Raw genomic sequence first — 16,816 nt, forward strand, 5'->3', positions numbered from 1 at the left:
ATTATTAGCCTGCTAGTGGCTGTTTGGTTATTTTATCGCAGTTATAATTAAAAGAGTGTTACCTGGAAGGGAGTGAGAGGAGGTTGGTCAGGAAGCTGGAGCTGGAGCCAGATCCAAGGTGAGATGTGTTTGGGCCTGTGGATGGGAAGTGTCTAGCAAAAATGGTTCCTGTAAGTGTCTTCTAGCTATCAGACTACCCTTATACTGAAAAAGGAGATTTCTGGTCCCAGAACATCCGATCTACACTGTTATTTGAAGAGATTTTTTTGTCACTTGGTGCAAACTTCTGCATAGGTCTCCTCAAATCACCCCCATCAATGTATGAGTGTTTCTGTCTAACTGAGACAAAGCATTTTCCTCCTATAAAACTATTTATTTTCACCTACAGAGAGGTGAGAAGGTGCGTGGAGTTTAAATGTGACCTGCAAAGTACGTCTGCATGGTTTGAAGTATTTTGTTTTAGGATCTCACACAATCCACAACTTTCTTTGTGGGCTGTGACCAATCTTTCAGTCCTCAGGGAAACGAACTGTGTCTTTTGTTTCAACCTCCTTCATCTATAAAATGAAAACAAATTTGAAATCTTTGTTGTGTGCCCTTCAATTGTTATGGCTTTCCCTTAGAGTGAATTTTACAGAGACATCAATAGAGAGCTCTTGAAAATGGCTGGTGCTCCCTGTTTATACAACCCTGGAAGATCTATGGATAGAGGATGCTAAGTGAGTGAAAAATTGCATTAAGAGGTTGGGAAGTCACTTCTGTCTAAATTAGTGCATTTGAAATTATGGAAATTTATTAGTAGGGGTAAAATGACCATCCTTTAAAAAGTAACTGGCAGTGTCATCAAGGGAGTAGTAAATGTTGTAGCATTCTGAAGTGACGAGGAAGCTAAACCAAAGCCTTCTCTGCCAAAGGCATACAGTAGAACAGTGCCCTTTGCTTTGCAGAAAAACACCCAACCTCGGGATTACTTGTGATGGGCAAGATGTGGCTTTCTGCCTGAAATTGGTAACGATTTGGAGAAGAACCAAAGTTTGCCTCTGAATGGGGCAATAATGGTGTAAATGAGATTTTGGAAATATTTTTATAAAATATTTTAACAAGTACCAAGTGAATTCTTTTCTTCAAATGAGACAGTGGACTGACTTGTTTCTGGTAGAAAATGAAACCCTGTTTCTTTTGTGAGGGGGAGTGGGGCAGGGACAATAGCGACAAACCCAGAAGGATGCTGAACATCTGCAGGTCTCCGAGGAAGGAAACTGGCTGTAGCTGTTGTTGAGGAAGGGGTGCTGCCTCTCATAACTCAGAGGAAAGGGTGTGAATTGTGGTAATAATTGTAGGAAACAATTGTCATTGTTGTTCTGGCTGGACTGCGCCCTATGCGGCGCATGGAAATAAACACAGATCTCTCTGAATCTCATCGCTGTGCTGGTTTAGCCTCATGGTGCAATGAGAAAGGAAATAATGAAGTAAAAGGGATCTTGTCAGGCATTGGTTTTCCTCTGCAGAGAGCTGGGAAGGCAAATAGAGTTTAAATGCAAAATGCGTATGTTTGGTTGGAAGTATTTCAGGGTCAGGCAGATGACAAAACACCTATATAAACTCCTGACTCCTGTGCCTGTGGGCTACCTCTGTTTGGGGTTCTGTTATTAACCCTATGTAACAGTTTGGGTTTTTTTTTCCTGTCTTCCCTATATTCTTTCTCCCGGGCACCAGAAAACTTTTCTCCTTGAACTCTGATTTACTTTCACATCTCTGTCTCAAGACCCTTTCTTGGACAGGTCAGTAGTTTTCACCACCCATGTTTGGCTGCTTTGCTTTTGACTCTCTTCTTATCTCCATATCCTCTTTGACCTCTCTGGCTGTCCTGCCGGCACCTCCTTGGTTTGGTTCTCGCTGCCCCTTTTCTGGCCTGTCCTGCATGTTCCTGTTGGCTCTCTGATGAGTCAGGCCCCTTGCCTTCTGTACGCCAGCCTGATCCAGGGTCTCAGCTACCATTTCCATATTGCTTGCCTGCTCTCCCTTGTTCATCTCTTTCCACTCAGCCATTTGTTGCCTTTCTTGTGATGTTCCTATCTCTGTAGCTTGCTGGTGGTATGAGCCATCTCCTTACCCTCCCTCCCAAACACCCTTTCTTAATCTCTCCATGATTTTTGCCTGTCCCATCCCACTTGGACACGTAGTGAGTAATTCTTCAGTCTCTGCCTCTTGCTCATCCCATGTGTCCAGACTACGTGCACAATCTTTGTCTACAAACTTTCGAGGAAATCTAATTCAGTCTTTACGAGCTCAGACCTTTACAGGCTGTAATTACCTCTCGTCGTCATCGCTGAGACCTCCCTCCTGCTGGCTTACCTGACGCAGGCACGCACACACACAGGCGTACATATAGGGCATCCCTATTTCCCCCAGGTCTGTAGCCTGTGCAACCGTCGGATCACCCACACTGGATCTTTGCTGTTGCCGCCTCTTGGCATGCCTCCTTCAGCTGCTTCGGGCTCCTCCTAATTTTCCTCCCACTTGCTGAGCCAGGTATTGTCCCCTACATTACCCTTCCCCATCAGGCTGGCGAGGAAGGACTTGCTCATGTGTGTCTGCAGGGTCTTTCTGGGTTGGATGGGCCTTACCTTTGCCATATCGAAATACCCTTGGTGGCTGCCTCCTTTGAATACCTTTATAACCTTCTCATGGAGATGCTTTTTCTTCAGCATCTCCCACCTCCTGTCAATGCCCAGCCTCACAATAATGGCTCTGGTTTTGTTGTTCCCTTAGTTCTCCTGTGGTCTAAGGCAGGCAGACACCCTGCTAGATAATGTTGCTTCCACATTTCAGTTGGTCCTGGGAAGTGCACAGCATTCTGTTTGGTGCTGAAATATTTATTAACAACTCTGGTGAACTCATCCCTAGTGTGACATTGCCTGTCAGTGAGGTTAAATTCTTGCACTGACCTTTGTAAGTTAAAAAAAAAAAAAAAAGCACTTTGGAAATGAATTGCAGGGGTGTCTGTGAATTTATGAAGGACATAAAAAGAAAGTAGGCTTTCTTGGAGAAACAGCCTTTGGTCAATGTACCTGCTTTCCCCCCCCTTACATGCACAGTGAACGTTGTGACCGCTGTTTCTTGGGTTAAATGCCTGAACTGTTGAAATATAGATGAGGAAAAGCCCCTGGATGTGAGGCATGAAGTCGCGTTGCTGTGTTCACTCTGGCTTGGGCATGATTTTTGGATTTCAGAGTCATTGGAGCAATTGTGGTATCACCCTTTGTTTTCTCCCTGCTTCTGCTTGGAGGCCTTCTGGCAGGTCTCGGAGGGCAGAGGGTAGAGTTTGTGATCCAGGATGGCTTGATCCTAGATTTGAGAGCAGAAACCCAAGGGAGTGTCATTTTAAACACAGACAAAATCTCTGTATATCCAGCCTGTCAGCACAGAGCACCCAGGTGAAGGCTCCTCTCTTCTGTCCTTTGTCCCCTGGTTCATTTTCCCCATTTCTTGGTGTACACGAGGTCATACACTTCAAGCAGTGTGGCAGCAGAACAAAGCAGTTTTCAAAGGAAATAAAGACAGCTTATATTTGGTTTTCATTTCATTTTTCTTCTATTTGGTAAACTGTACAATATTTAATAATAAAAGACTTGCTAGTTCTTGTATTGCAGATACTGAAATATTAAATCTCAGAATCTCTGATTTTGCTAGAGAATAATTAGTTTATGCAGTATCTTCCTGACACGTGCTAGAGATATAATCAGGAACAAAGGTGCTCTTAGTAAGAGCTTTGTTAAAACACACTTTAAAATACCATCTTAACAAGGAATGGAAAGAGCCTGTAGTCATATAAAAAAAAAAACAAAACAACAAAAAAAAAAAAAAACCAAACCCAACTCCTCTCAGAAACTGAGAGGTTTGGAAGATGGGATCAGGTATATGTAATGTTAGAGACTGTGCTCATCTGCTGAGTTTATCCTTCGTTAAATTTTCAACATATGTCCTCATAACATAGTGTCAGCAGAAATGCAAGCAAAACTTAAAAGATTACTCTGACTAATACAAGGATGCGAGTTTTGGGTTTTGTTTGTTGCATTAGAGCTGAAGGAGTCGTTGGGTGCTTAGCTTGGACTTGTGCCCATGTCTAACCATATGGTACAGCAGTTGATGGAATGCAGATAACAACTTCATTTTCTTTGCTATTTAGGTTCAAACTTGTGCTAACAGGTCCCCTCCCAAGCTTTGTTTCAACCCACTATGTGAACCTAGCAGGGAAATTCATCTCTTCATGCCTCAGTTTCCCCATAGTGCAAATGGAAATAATAATATACTTCTCTTTTAATGTGTTTGGAGCATAGGGATGAAAAGCACCAAATATGAGCTTGCTGTTTAATTATTCAGCCTATTGCTTGTGCTCAGTTTGTCTGACCATGCAAAGGGAACACCTGTGACTGGGAAATCTGGGCAGTACCTGGGCAGTGGTGTTAGCCTGTCCACTTGGGCCATGACCTGAAACGCTGGCAAATATAGCTGGCATTAGCCAGCTGGCCACCTCAAAGGGCGAGGGTGAGAAGGGAGTGAAAACTTGCAGGGGAGGAAGCATACTTTGAACCTGAATGAAGCAAAATTTTCCTCTTCTGCGCCTGACTACACACAGACAGTGCTGCTTCCTAGAGACTTTGAAGCTGTATTAATATTTCAAAAGAGACGTGAATCAAACCAGCTAATCCCTGTAAACTGTTGTCATAGGTACGTGGTGAAATCCATGTCTGTCAGCCCTGAGAAGTTGTTGTGTGGGGCTGGGTCAAGGTATACTGGAGCCCCCATTTCCCTGAGCAGTGTGGGAGCAGGGTCACAGGGAATGGGAATACTAATTTCTCTTTCTGTAATGAATCACTGATGAATGACCTTTCAGATTTGGTGTCCCAAGACATGCTCTGTGAACGAAGATAGCATGTTTTTACTACTTTTTACAGGATTAAACTTAGCACAGGAGGGATCTGCTTTGGAAGGGACTTAGAAATTTTGGAGGCAGGCTAAACCAGTCCCTGGAGGGCTGAGAGTAATGAGCATGTTATCCAGACGTGTTGTGATCTTCTGAGGATAAGTATAGAAATTGTATGTATATTCGATATTATATGTAAATTTTAAGTCTTCCAATTTAAAAGTACATGTTTAAACCCTGCAAATGAACCAGTAGCTTAGAAAAAAGTGTAATATGAGGAATTTTTACAAATAATTGTTTTGTGCTATAGCGTTACACCGACTGTACCAAGCCTATAGGCAAAGGCTTATGCCTTGGATTTAAGGAGTATATGCTGTGTCCTGGTCTTACTGTAGAAACCGCGTGTAGGAGGAGACAGTTTCAAGACACAAGACCTGTTGTTATTAGTGATTCCTCAGTCTCCTGACTTGAAGGCTGTTTGGCCTGAAAGCAGCAGGCAGTCAATGAGGTAATTTTAAGGGGTTTGTACCTGATCTTCAAAGTCACGTAATTTTTATGTCTTCAAGGAGAAATCTGATTCCAGAGTCACACGTTACTCCCTGAAAAGTTTGGGGAGCTACTAGTGGTCCAGAAGGTTTGCATAGATATAAATATGAGAGCGCAGTTAGGTAAAATGAATATTAAGTATAGAGAATTCAGCGTGCCCCTAACTTTTAAAAGCCCTAAGGTGCTTTGTTATCCAGCAGCTGATGAAATCTTCACTCTCATGTTTTTGCCATTGTGCTTATCCAGTTTATGCCAACAGTGGTATCTTCCAGTAACAAAGTTTTGTTCTTCAGATTAAATGGAGAGCCCTGATTTCTCTTTTAATTACTGAAATATAGATTTATTGATGTGGTCTGAAAAAAGTCTCAGTATTAGAGTATTCCTGACATTTGTGAGATGATTTCAGTCTAGCCATTTTCCTGCATAATGTGGCCAACATATTATTTGCTCTCTCCCCCTGGCTTTTCTCCTTTTCTAGTTTTATTGCTGTTTTGCTTTCCTGTTGTGTGGAAATGATGCTGATGGTATTTTCTTTTCTGCATGTGTTAAGCCGCCTTCCTCCCTCCTCCCACTCTGTATCACTGCTATTGTCTCTTCCTGCTGACTGACCTCCACCACTTCTATGGGAAATGGAAGTTATTAAATGTAAATAGTATCTCAATAGCACTTAAAAAATTTAAGTACGTATAATGAAATTGTTTTAGCTGTAAAAGAACAAGGGGAAAGTGACCCTGCACTTGATTTTGACAGCATAAAAAATTGCTTGTTTATCTCAATGGCCCAAATAACTTTGATCTAGATTCTGCTAATATGTGTGGTCTGCAGATACCTAGGTTTGGGGAATTATTTGTGCCCCAAGTAATTAATCATGATCACCAAATTTTTGCAGGAATGGTGTTAGAATATCTTACAATAACTTTTTCAAGTTTTTTTTCAAGATTTTTTTTTTTTTCAGTTATGCTTAAAACCCAAACCCAGAACTTGTTTTGAAATATTAGTTAAATATTTTCTTGGTGTGCAAGCTGTTTTACTAGTTCAGACTGAAGTCACTGTTGCATTAAATCACAGTGCAGAAAGCCAGAAATATGCAAGATCCAAGCCATTGTTTGTACACGGTGATGCCCTGCAGCATCCCACACTTAAAAACTCCCATTCAGCAAGCTCTCAATTTAATACCCGATGTCCTCATTTGTGTGTTGTGGGGCACAGTTTATAGGTCAAGAAGTGGAGAAACTTGCTTCTGTCTATTATTTTGACATTGAAAAGAAAACATCACATCTGGTTCCTCTGCATACATTTCTCCCAATGAAGCGAGGTGTCGTAGTCTGGTGGAGTGAGTGAGAAATGGAACTGGGAGCATTGGTCACTGCACTCCCCAACTGGTAGGCAGCTCCATGCCTTGCTGTGGTCTAGACCAGATTTTTCTTGGCAGATGCTTCCCACTGGTGTTAGCAGCAATGACAGCAAATGTCTAAGCAAGGCTTAGTGATTTCTGGTCTCATTAGTCATGTCACTTAGGTCATTACCGCTGGCCTTGGGAACCCTCCTTTCTTGACACTGCCAGCCACCTCCACCTCATGGGAGAGGTATGTTGGGAAGTGCTCAGCTGTAAAATGGTAGGGTTGAGGCAGTCTAGGCATGTACTGTTTTTAAAATTCCTTCTTCCCCCCCCCCCCCTTAATACCTTTTCCAGTATTTTCTGAAGGTCAGGAGCTGCAGAGTGCTTACTGTCAAGCTTGCACTTGCTCTGCTGCTTTTGAAATCAGAGCTAATTTCTTCTTCCTCCAAACTTCCTGAAAGACTGCAGGTCTTAGAGGTTTGGTGCTTCAGATCACTGAAAAACCTACTGCTACTTGTGATGTGTTATCCCGACTTTTGGTCATGATTCTGCAAGCTCATTTCAATGTCTGCTCTGTTTCTGAGGGATGTTCTTTTAGGAGACAGCTTGGTCATCCTCTGGTAGGAAACGTCTCATGTAACTGTTGGCGATGCTGTCAGGGTCTCCACAGGCTGGCTGGGAGAGAGCAAGGAGGTGAGAATTTGCCTTTTAGCATCTCTAATGGTTTGGAGCTGTTCGAACACATCCCAGTCTCGCTGCCTTTTCAGGCCCTGAGATCCTGGGAATGCTGTCGTGGTTGCGCACTGGGAGTCCTACGGCATTGTGGCAAACACCACAGTCTTTGTGAAATGCATGCAATGATGTTTGCAGCTCCTGCATGGCTGGATGGACACAATGTCTTTACAACTCTGGCCAAGCCCTGGGATAGCTACTGGCTGATAGAAGGTCTCCTAACTTCTGGAAAGAAAATCAAATGCCACTGTGAAATGTTCTTGCAAACCTTCCTGGGTCTCCTTAGCTTGTTTATGCCTGGCCTTCTCTGAAAGTCCAGCCCAGAAAAACCACTGGGCTGTTGAGGATGTCAGAAAGAGGGGTTTATGTCAATCCAGGAGCTTCCCTGTTCAGGGCTGCCTGGGGCAGCCTCTCAGGGAAACCATCACACGGACTAGCCACTTCTGCACAGGCTCAGCAAGTTGGTGTTGCCACAACACCATTTTGCTGATTTTCGTGAGAGCCCTCCTTGACGACAGCCGCAGGAAGGCTGTCCCTTGCAGACTGCTTGTGCCGAGGATGGGTTTTGTTGGTGTACAGAAAACCAAACCCGGAGTGTGATGGGGTAGAAGCATCCCATATGGGAACGGATCTGGAGTACAAATTTTTGTGCTGATTCGTATGGGTGGTGCTATCACCATGACCCTTAAACACTGCTGCTTCCCTGCTGTTGCTGGATGTCATTACCTACCAAGAAACAGGTGGGAAAAGTGCCAAGCTAAAATGGACCAGGTTTTTGCAATAGGCAGTTTGGGTTTTGTCAGCTGGGCTGAGCAGGCATGTTTCCATTCAGCAGCTGTTTCTCCATGCAAAATGGCAGGAAATCTGGTCTTTTAATCCCTTTGGCACTTGTCTGCGCTTTAACTCAAATGCCCCAAATATTTCACAGCCAAGATAATATCAATAACAAAATAATGTTTAATTTCTGTGTTGCAAAAATCTGAAGCAACATTTTTTGAATATTGCTCCCATCCAAAGCGGCCATTGCCAGACCAGTACTACGTGTAACCCTGCATCACGTGAAGTGGTAGGTAGAGAAAGCGTTAACCCCTCTCGTCTACCCATTTGTCTTTGCCTTCTGCTCCCTTGTTTGGGTTCGGACACCCCTCATGTTTCCCCATAACAAATCTTTCTGGTTCCCTTAGTCACAGGAATGATGCAAGGGAGCTGAAGGGTAGTTAGCAGCAATCCTGTCCCACTCCCTCACCCCAAGATTTGTGCCTGCTTAAGAGTGCTTTGCGTAACTGGCAGATGGGTAAATCCACGTGTTCCTGTGGAGTCAGGAATAAGAGGAACATTGGGAAACTCTTGTGTTATGGAGACTAGTGGAACTTCTCAGGCTCTGCTCTCTACTTCTAGATCAGGATGATTGGAGCACTAACATTTTTCTTAAGGCTCCTTGATCAAGATGAAGTCTGTGCAGCTATGAGTCCCGTGTCATTTTAGGTATGAAAGAATGAAGCAGGCCCCTGGAGGGCAGGAAGCAGAAGGCTGGTCACAGGCTGCCTTGCTTCCATCACTAGAAATACCTTATTGTGTATTTTTGTTTCTATCACCCTGGGAGGGTCCCTAGCCAGAAGCCTGTGGATGTGTGAGCTGAGCAGAGTGATGGGTGTCACACCACCTAGCTCTGTCCCATCACAAAAGCAGCACCAGCTTCCCTCTAACTTCATGACCTCCTGCATGGAAGTCCTGGGCCCAGCTAATCCCTCTGCAACCCAATCCGTTCAGTTTTCCTTTGCAAATCACTATGAAATCCTGCTGCAATAAAGTACAAATGGCCATGCAGCTTTTTCTTCCTCAGGACTGACCTGGACAGAATTTTGCTTCTTAACTGCTGAAAGCCTGTAAATGTAACTCTTCTTCTTCTTAAAAAACAAAACATTTCTAACTATGTAAAGTTTATGAAACATTCAAGTTTTCAAAGTGCACTGTGTATAGCACAGGTGTACTTCCAATTTCAAACCCTTTTTTCACAGCAAGGTCAGAGCTTTCAGGGCTGTACATTTCAATTGCTTTGAAAGTGAGAAAATGTTCTCTCTCTATAGTGCCTTAAATGTTACACTAAAGCAGTTTGCATACGTTCAACTGCTATTGTGAACTGAAAAGATTCCCCTCCCTCCCCCCCTTTTTTTTTTAACCTGCTTGAGCTGCCCTGGAGCAGAGATGAAAACCACTAAAATGACAACATGACAGAAATACTCCACAAGTGAACAATCTAGGATTTTTTTTTTTTTTTTTTTTTTCTCCTTGGCTGACTAATCTGTAAAAACAGCTGGAATGAAAACAGCATCCAGCTTCATACTTCTGGAGAGAAGTCGTCTTTGGGTATTTCGCTGAGTAATTGCAGCAGCTGAGAATTGGAGCTGGCTGTCAGGCCGTTTGCTGTCCCTGTGTACCTACTAGTCAGTCTGGATTGACCTCAGTGTTTATGGTGTGGGCTGAAAGAAGAGTCTGATGGCATAGCCCTTATGCAGAGGCTGCAGGTGCTTGCTTAGCCTTCCTCCTCCTCCTCCTCCTCCTCCATTGCTGGGTGCTGCGGCTGAGCCCAGCCACCGAGGCACCCAGTGGTGTGGTGATCTGCACAGCTCAAAAACGAGCAGCCACTCCTCTCCAAAGAATGTGCTCAGGAACATTGACCCTACTAATTTATTTTATTTGGCATTATTAGAAAAAAAAAAAACCAACACCAAACCCTCAATTGTCAGGATTTTCTTTAAATAGCCGGTTCTGGAAACAGGAAATTCTTTTACCTCCGGAAACAGGAAACAGACCTGACTATTACATATTTGTTTTAAATCTTTCAATTATCCATTGCTGCCCCTCACCTCTGACTTTCTTTGTGCTGCTCAGTGAAATTCTCTATTTACTTTTGATGAGCCAGTATCTGCAGGTATTGTGCAAGACTCAAGGGTATGCTTCTATGGAGTAATTTGATGTATTATGTTATCAAGCTGGCAGGGCTGATGTTTTCTGTATCCACCATGTTCGTTATTTGTATGAGCACAAGAAATTATGTTCACTAAGGTTTGATACAGAGGTATGATCTGATGACTCAATAAAATAATAAAAAAATAAGGGAGGAACTGAGAATTGGCATCACAGAACTAAATGAAGGACAAGATTTTAATTTTTTTTTTTTTTTTTTTTTTTTTTAAGGCTAATAATCAGAGCCTACTGACAAGAAAGGGCATACCAGTGGAACGGGAGTACTTCTAGAAATTCAAGGCCAGAAGGGACTTCAAGATATCTTGTAACCCATCTACTTGCCCCTAAGAAGGGTAGATGTTTATCTTCAAAACCTCTGATGAGGGTGATTTTGCAACCCGTCAACAAATCCTGTGCCAGGCCTTTACTCTCCATGTAGTCAGAAAGATTTTTCATAATACCCCCAAAACTTATTAGGTGTAGAGTAGGATTTGGTTTTACTTTGTGCAATAGAACAATTGATGACTGTCCTTTTTGTACAATTATCTGGTCTCACAACTGAGTATTCTCAGGATGTATTCGCCACCTCTGTAACCTTCTCTTAATCGTCTGAGCTTTTACCTATAGATCATGTCTCCAAATTTCTTTTGGCTCTTGTTGCTTGCTTCTTGGACTCTATCCCAAATGTGCCTGCACTTTTCTGAAAGGATTAATTCCCAGGCTGGACAAAGTCTCCATCTGAAGCCTCACAGCTGCTGGGCAGAGAGAAATCGCTGCCTCTCAGGCTGTGCCGGTGATAGCCCCAAGTCTGTGCTTTGGTGGTCTTTGCAAAAGCTGTGTGTCATCGACCCCTGACCCTTTTGCAGGCTTCTGTAACTGTAACTTTGGTGTTTTGGTGGTACTGCTACCTCATCATTTATTCCACATTTCCTTCTGTGGAGTCCTCCTTTCTAAGAGGAGCACAGTGCTATTAACTGTCCTGGGAATGTGTTGGCTCTTAAATAATTACAAGAGGGGCCGCTGTGCCAAGTTTTGGTTTGGAGTACCTGTTTTTTCTGCTTCCAGACCTTGATGTAGCTCCAGAAAAATAAAGGTGTTTACGGATGCACTATGAATTAGCACCCTGGTTGCCAGCCCTTTGTAGCTGGGTCCTGGCTCCGGCAGGGTGCTGTGATGCTTCTCGTGCTGTGAACATGCTCAAGCTGGTGGGATTCTTTCCGTCGGTCCGTGGCGTTTGTGTCCAGACCCTCTCCCTGCCGTGGTGCAGTGGGTTGCTCTCAAAGCTTTTTGGTTGCTTCTTGCGCAGAGGATGGGATTCATCTTTGCTCACCCCAGCCCTGCTGCTGCTCTTGACACTGAATTTGTTACCTCTTGCTTGTTCCCTCCAAGGCTGGCAGGGCATCGGTGCCTCACTCCCCCCTTCCCAAAGCACCCCAAGATGTGCAGAGCGGCAGGGGTGGCAGAGGTTCAGCAAGGTGTATGTGCCATCCAACCTGTGTGACGCTGCGCTGCAGGGACCCCCTGAGCCAGGGCTGGTGGGAGCAGGGCTCCCTGCTGCTCCCCAGCGCTGCAGCTCACCCTCACAGTCCCCGTTTGTAACCTTGCTTTATGCTTAGCTGACTTCCCTCATAAAGGTCTCAGGAACAGAGGTAGATAGGTAGTGGTTAACACCAGTTTATTTTTGATACACACCCCACTGGATAGCCAAGCAGAAAGTAGCTAACAAAGCAGCCTTTAAAACCTGGGGGAGCCTATTTTGTTCAGTAAGAAACCCCACAAATGTATTAACAGTTTTAATTCACTTCTGGTTAGTACAGAATCTACAGTATCTTGTCCATGCTTTTAAACAGCATGTCAGTGCCAAGACACAGTGTGCTGCCCTGCTCAGCCCTGCAGCTTCCACCTGACCCCTGGCATCGGTCTGGTCCAGGACACAACTGCTTTTGATGTTAACTTTATTAGCTCTCAGCAGAGGGTAGCTGCTTTCGGCAAAGGATCCTAAAACAGTTGCCACATTAACAAGGAAATAAAACAAACAAGAAATAACTCTTTGTTATAATTCCAGCGTAACATGTTGGAGCAGTTCAAGTATGCTTTGGCATGCTGAATGGTAATGGAGACTTTTTCTGCACTGGTTAGTTTGAAAAACAGTGATTGATTGTAGATGAAATAAAAAAGATGTGTGTCTTCCAGATCAATAGCTTTGTAGCTCATGGATGGCCTCCGTAGCCCACTGACCCTTCTGATACCTCCTTGTTCTGAACTAGTGTGATGCTTTTCCCTTTGAAATGTAACCAATGGGAAAAAATATCAGTGATTAGCTGCTAGTTGAAGATAAGCTTCCAGATGATGTCTCCAGAAAAGTGAAGAACAACAACAAGAAATAACTATTTTTTTTTTTTTTTTGCATCCAAAATAGAGGCGGTATTAATATTTGTCTTTGTCAAGTTTCTTTGGAGCCTGTTGTGGTGTGCGGGTGAGGTTATCTGAGGTCGATGGGAGCCTTGCCGGTGATTTCATCATGTCTCGGTGCAGCTCTGAAATGGTGACACGTCATCTTTCCAGCTTGCTTGGGGAGCAAGTTGGAAATCCTGATTCCGATGCGGAGGAGCCGAGTAGCCAGCTAACCCGTCTGGCTGGGTGGTTTTGGTGTTGTCTTCCTGGATTGCAGAAAGGCAGCTGGTCTGTGAGTTTTATTCAGCGTCCCTGAGCCAGGGTGCTGTGCTTGTCCCTATTTTTGGGCGGCAGCTCTTGACAGCGTCAACAAACTGAGGTGCTGAACTCATTTTGGACAGAGGCTGAATTTCCTGCATATACAGCAATGACTTTCCAGGGCACCTGAATGTGTCCAGGAGCTGGGCTGGGGTGCAGTACCCACTCAGACTGGCACTTCTTAGCAGCTCTGCCCAAGGATGTGGCTTGTGGCCACAGCAGAGGAGGAGGGCTGCTGCCAGAGCGAGCTCTCAGGCTGGCCACATATGTTTCTTGTGCTCCCTTCACCTGGGAGTTTTATTCAGGCCTCATAATACTTAATTATGGCCATTCCCATCAATGTATACAAAGGTGCTAATCATTCTAGTTTTCCCCAAGTGCTGGTCACTGAACACAGTCTCTTGGGCCACAGCATGTATTTTTCTAATATGACATCTGTCTTGCTACAAATAATTTACCTGCATCAAATAGGTATTGTGCTTCTGTTTGGCATGTGAATCAGAGGACTCTCTTGGTATAAAGCACACTAGCATTTTGGAGCATGACTCACTGAAGCATTAAGTTTTCAAGGAGTTAAGTATATTCATGTGTATTTCACAGTGAGGCATGTGAAAAATGGTAAGTAGGTTCCCTCTGCTGCCTTGAAGGAGACTTGCCCCTTTTTTAAACTATAGATGATCTCTACTGTCTGCCTTTCAACAAATGCATACTTGGTGAGTTTGTTGCTCTTTTGTTAGAGAACTATCCAAACTTTGACCTGCTTCATGTATGTTCTAGCATTTGCATTAGTTTCTATAAAGCATGAGTAGCACATCATGTAAAGCAATCAAATTACTAGGTTGTCTGATGGTCAGGAGCCTGGAGCATGTGCTGTGGAAGAGGCTGAGGGGCAGGGGCTTGTTCAGCATGGAGAGGAGATGGCTTTTGGGGGGTACTCCTGCCTGCCCCTACCTATAGGGAGGTTAATGAAAAGCTGGTGCCAGGCTTCAAGGGACAGTGGTTGCAAACTGAAATGGGATTTTCTGACAAAAATATTAAAATAATCAAATCTCCATGAGGATAACTAAGCATTGACGAATTACCTAGAGAGGCTCTAGGAGCTACATATTTGGAGGTTTTCAGGGCCCAAATTGACCAAGCCCTCTACATCCTCATGTGAAGTCAGGGTTGGCCCTGCTTCGAGCAGGAGGGTGGAGACTTCCCAAGGTCTCTTCCCATCTGAACAACCTTATTTAGTGACATTACCCATAAATATAGGCTTCAGAGGTAAGCGAAATGTGGCATGGCCTGAGCTTGCACTCCCTTTGGTATTCTACTAAATGGGACTAAAAATGGGACTCCATCATGATTGTGCTAAACTTGGTGTTAGTGGGAAATTCTGTCACAGCAAACGTTTCCATAAGCAACTGACTGCTGCTTGCCTAATTGCATCCCCATGGGGGAGCACTGGGAGGACGAGTGGGGTGGTTATCTGTGATGCAGCAAATACAGCCCTGAAGTCATCTTAGTGTTCAGCCTCGCTGTTATCCCTCTTCCCCAAATTGATGGGCAAACATTGACAGACTGTATGACTTGACCGAGACCCTGTTGCAAATCTAGATTTCGTTGCAGGAAACTGGAATAAAAATAAAAGACCTTTTTTTTTATTTTATCTTGTGCTGGCTGGAGCCTGCTCACCCCAAGCGTGATGGCCCTTCAGCTGCTGGGGTGCCTCTTCCAAGGGTCAGGGGTTGGGCCATTTGTGCGGGGGGGGGGGGGGGGGGGGGGGGGGATGGCAAGCCCTAGGCAGGCAAGCTGTGGAAAAAATCTCCGGTGTCCAGTGGTCCCAGGGCTGGTGTCAGCAGCTTGGGTGGCAGCTGTGGGTTAATCTGCATCCTCACCAGCGCCAGCTGGTTTTGCAGTTGTGTTTTCACCAGCTCCGGGGGCCAGTTCTGGAAAGCGAAGTCTGTGGAGTGCGTGGGGACCTTGCGAATGCGTTCCCCGCACGGGTGACTGTGGATGACGTGCGCCGTTCACAAAGCCAGCAGTAACAGCTCCCGCGTCCTCGGCGTTCGGTTAAAAACAGCAGGGCCGCTGACACGGGGAAGGAGACCGTTGGGAGCAATAACTGCTTAAAAAGCAGAAATCAGGTGGAGCGGCTGCTGTTGGGGTGGGTGGGGAGAGGCAGGGTGCTGGCAGGGAGCCCCTTGCCGGGGTGGAGGGGCCGGGGGCTGGGGGGTTCTGTGGCGGTGGGTGCCGCTAGAGGCCCCTCCAGGCGCAGGGATGGTGCAGGGCGGCGCGGCCGTGACCCCCGGCATCAGCTCACTGGGTGGGTGGAGGAGAAAGATCTGTATTTTTTTTTTTTTTTTTTAAGGTTAAAATTGGCTCAGCAGAAGGGAAGAGGGAGGTGATGCATCGTGGTGCTCTGGTTTTGTGGGGTCTTTGGTGTCGGCCCCCACGGCGGCTCCCCGGACAAGCCCCACGCGCGTCGAGCTGGGCTCAAAACAGTAGTGGTGGGCGTGTGTCCAGCCCCAGTGGGGGACCAAGGCAGATCCCTTTCCAAATCTGATCGGCTGTTTGGCCTCAATAGATCCCAGTTTTGCATCATTTTCTGTGAGCACCAGTCTTTCTGCTGACACACAGCACAAGTTCGCAGACATGCTAAGTTGAAAGTATTACCTCTGCCTTCCTAGCTCTAGATTATTTTATTCTGCCACCACTTATGACATTCTCTGGGAAATCTGTACCACTTCAGATCACCGGTACTTATATTATTCCCTATTTTCTTCTTTTTTGCCCTGTCTCTCTTATCTTTCTTCTTAGTTGTGAGGATTTTAAGGCAGAAATTACTGGTGGTCTGAAAACTTCAGCTGCATAAATTTATCATGCGGATTGTGTTTGGCCATTGCAAAGTGTATTTGACAGCACTGAGCTAAGTGGCTAAATGCTATGGTGATTTATAGTCCACTTAAGGCACAAACATAGTTATTCATTTACCTCATCAAAACAAAAAAGTTCACTGTTAATGAGGATAGTTCATCACAGCTCGTCTGTCCTGACGTGGTTTGAGATGCCGGGATGGCAGGTGAGCTCTGGGGAGGGCACAGAGAGCGGAGCCTGGGTACCTGGCGTGTTTGGGGAAGGTGTTGCTGGGTGCTTGCCCTTTCCTTGCAGCCTGTCCCATTGGAGCTTGCAGTAATTTCAAGTGAAAGGGAAATACTTTTTTTTTTTCTAATGGGAATATTCTTGGATATATTTTTACAGTTGCTGGGCGCTATCCTGTTAAGTATACTGCTTATATAATAGCAAGTAATATGCATTTAAAAACTGTCCAAAGCTGATTTTGAAATGTAGGGTAACCCAACAGTATTGAGGTACTCCTTCACATTCAGAAGCTTTATTGAATTTTGGGCAAACACTTTTGTGAAGATGATAGATATGTAATCACTTAAAACCAAACATACGAGATCAACTGATGAAAAGCATGTTTTATACTCTTCTTCCTTTTTTCACCTCTCCAAAATAGCTTTTATTGTATTGTATTGTATTTTTAGTTTAGAGGCACACCAAATCGGATTTTTCAATATAGATGCAATATTTTTATAATCTTAAGT

General features: G+C 44.6%; 2 protein-coding genes across 3 annotated transcripts in view; both read left to right on the forward strand.

Annotated features, from left to right (window-relative positions):
• The window catches only part of LOC122154871 (storkhead-box protein 1-like), a 68,134-nt gene that overhangs the window by 22,364 nt on the left and 28,954 nt on the right, over positions 1-16,816 (forward strand). The window lies entirely within an intron of this gene.
• STOX2 (storkhead box 2) overlaps positions 1-16,816 on the forward strand; it is a 148,010-nt gene that overhangs the window by 22,115 nt on the left and 109,079 nt on the right. The window lies entirely within an intron of this gene.

The sequence above is a fragment of the Tyto alba genome, unplaced genomic scaffold (genome assembly GCF_018691265.1).
Source record: "Tyto alba isolate M040663 unplaced genomic scaffold, T.alba_DEE_v4.0 Super-Scaffold_6, whole genome shotgun sequence".
Lineage (NCBI taxonomy): Eukaryota > Metazoa > Chordata > Aves > Strigiformes > Tytonidae > Tyto > Tyto alba.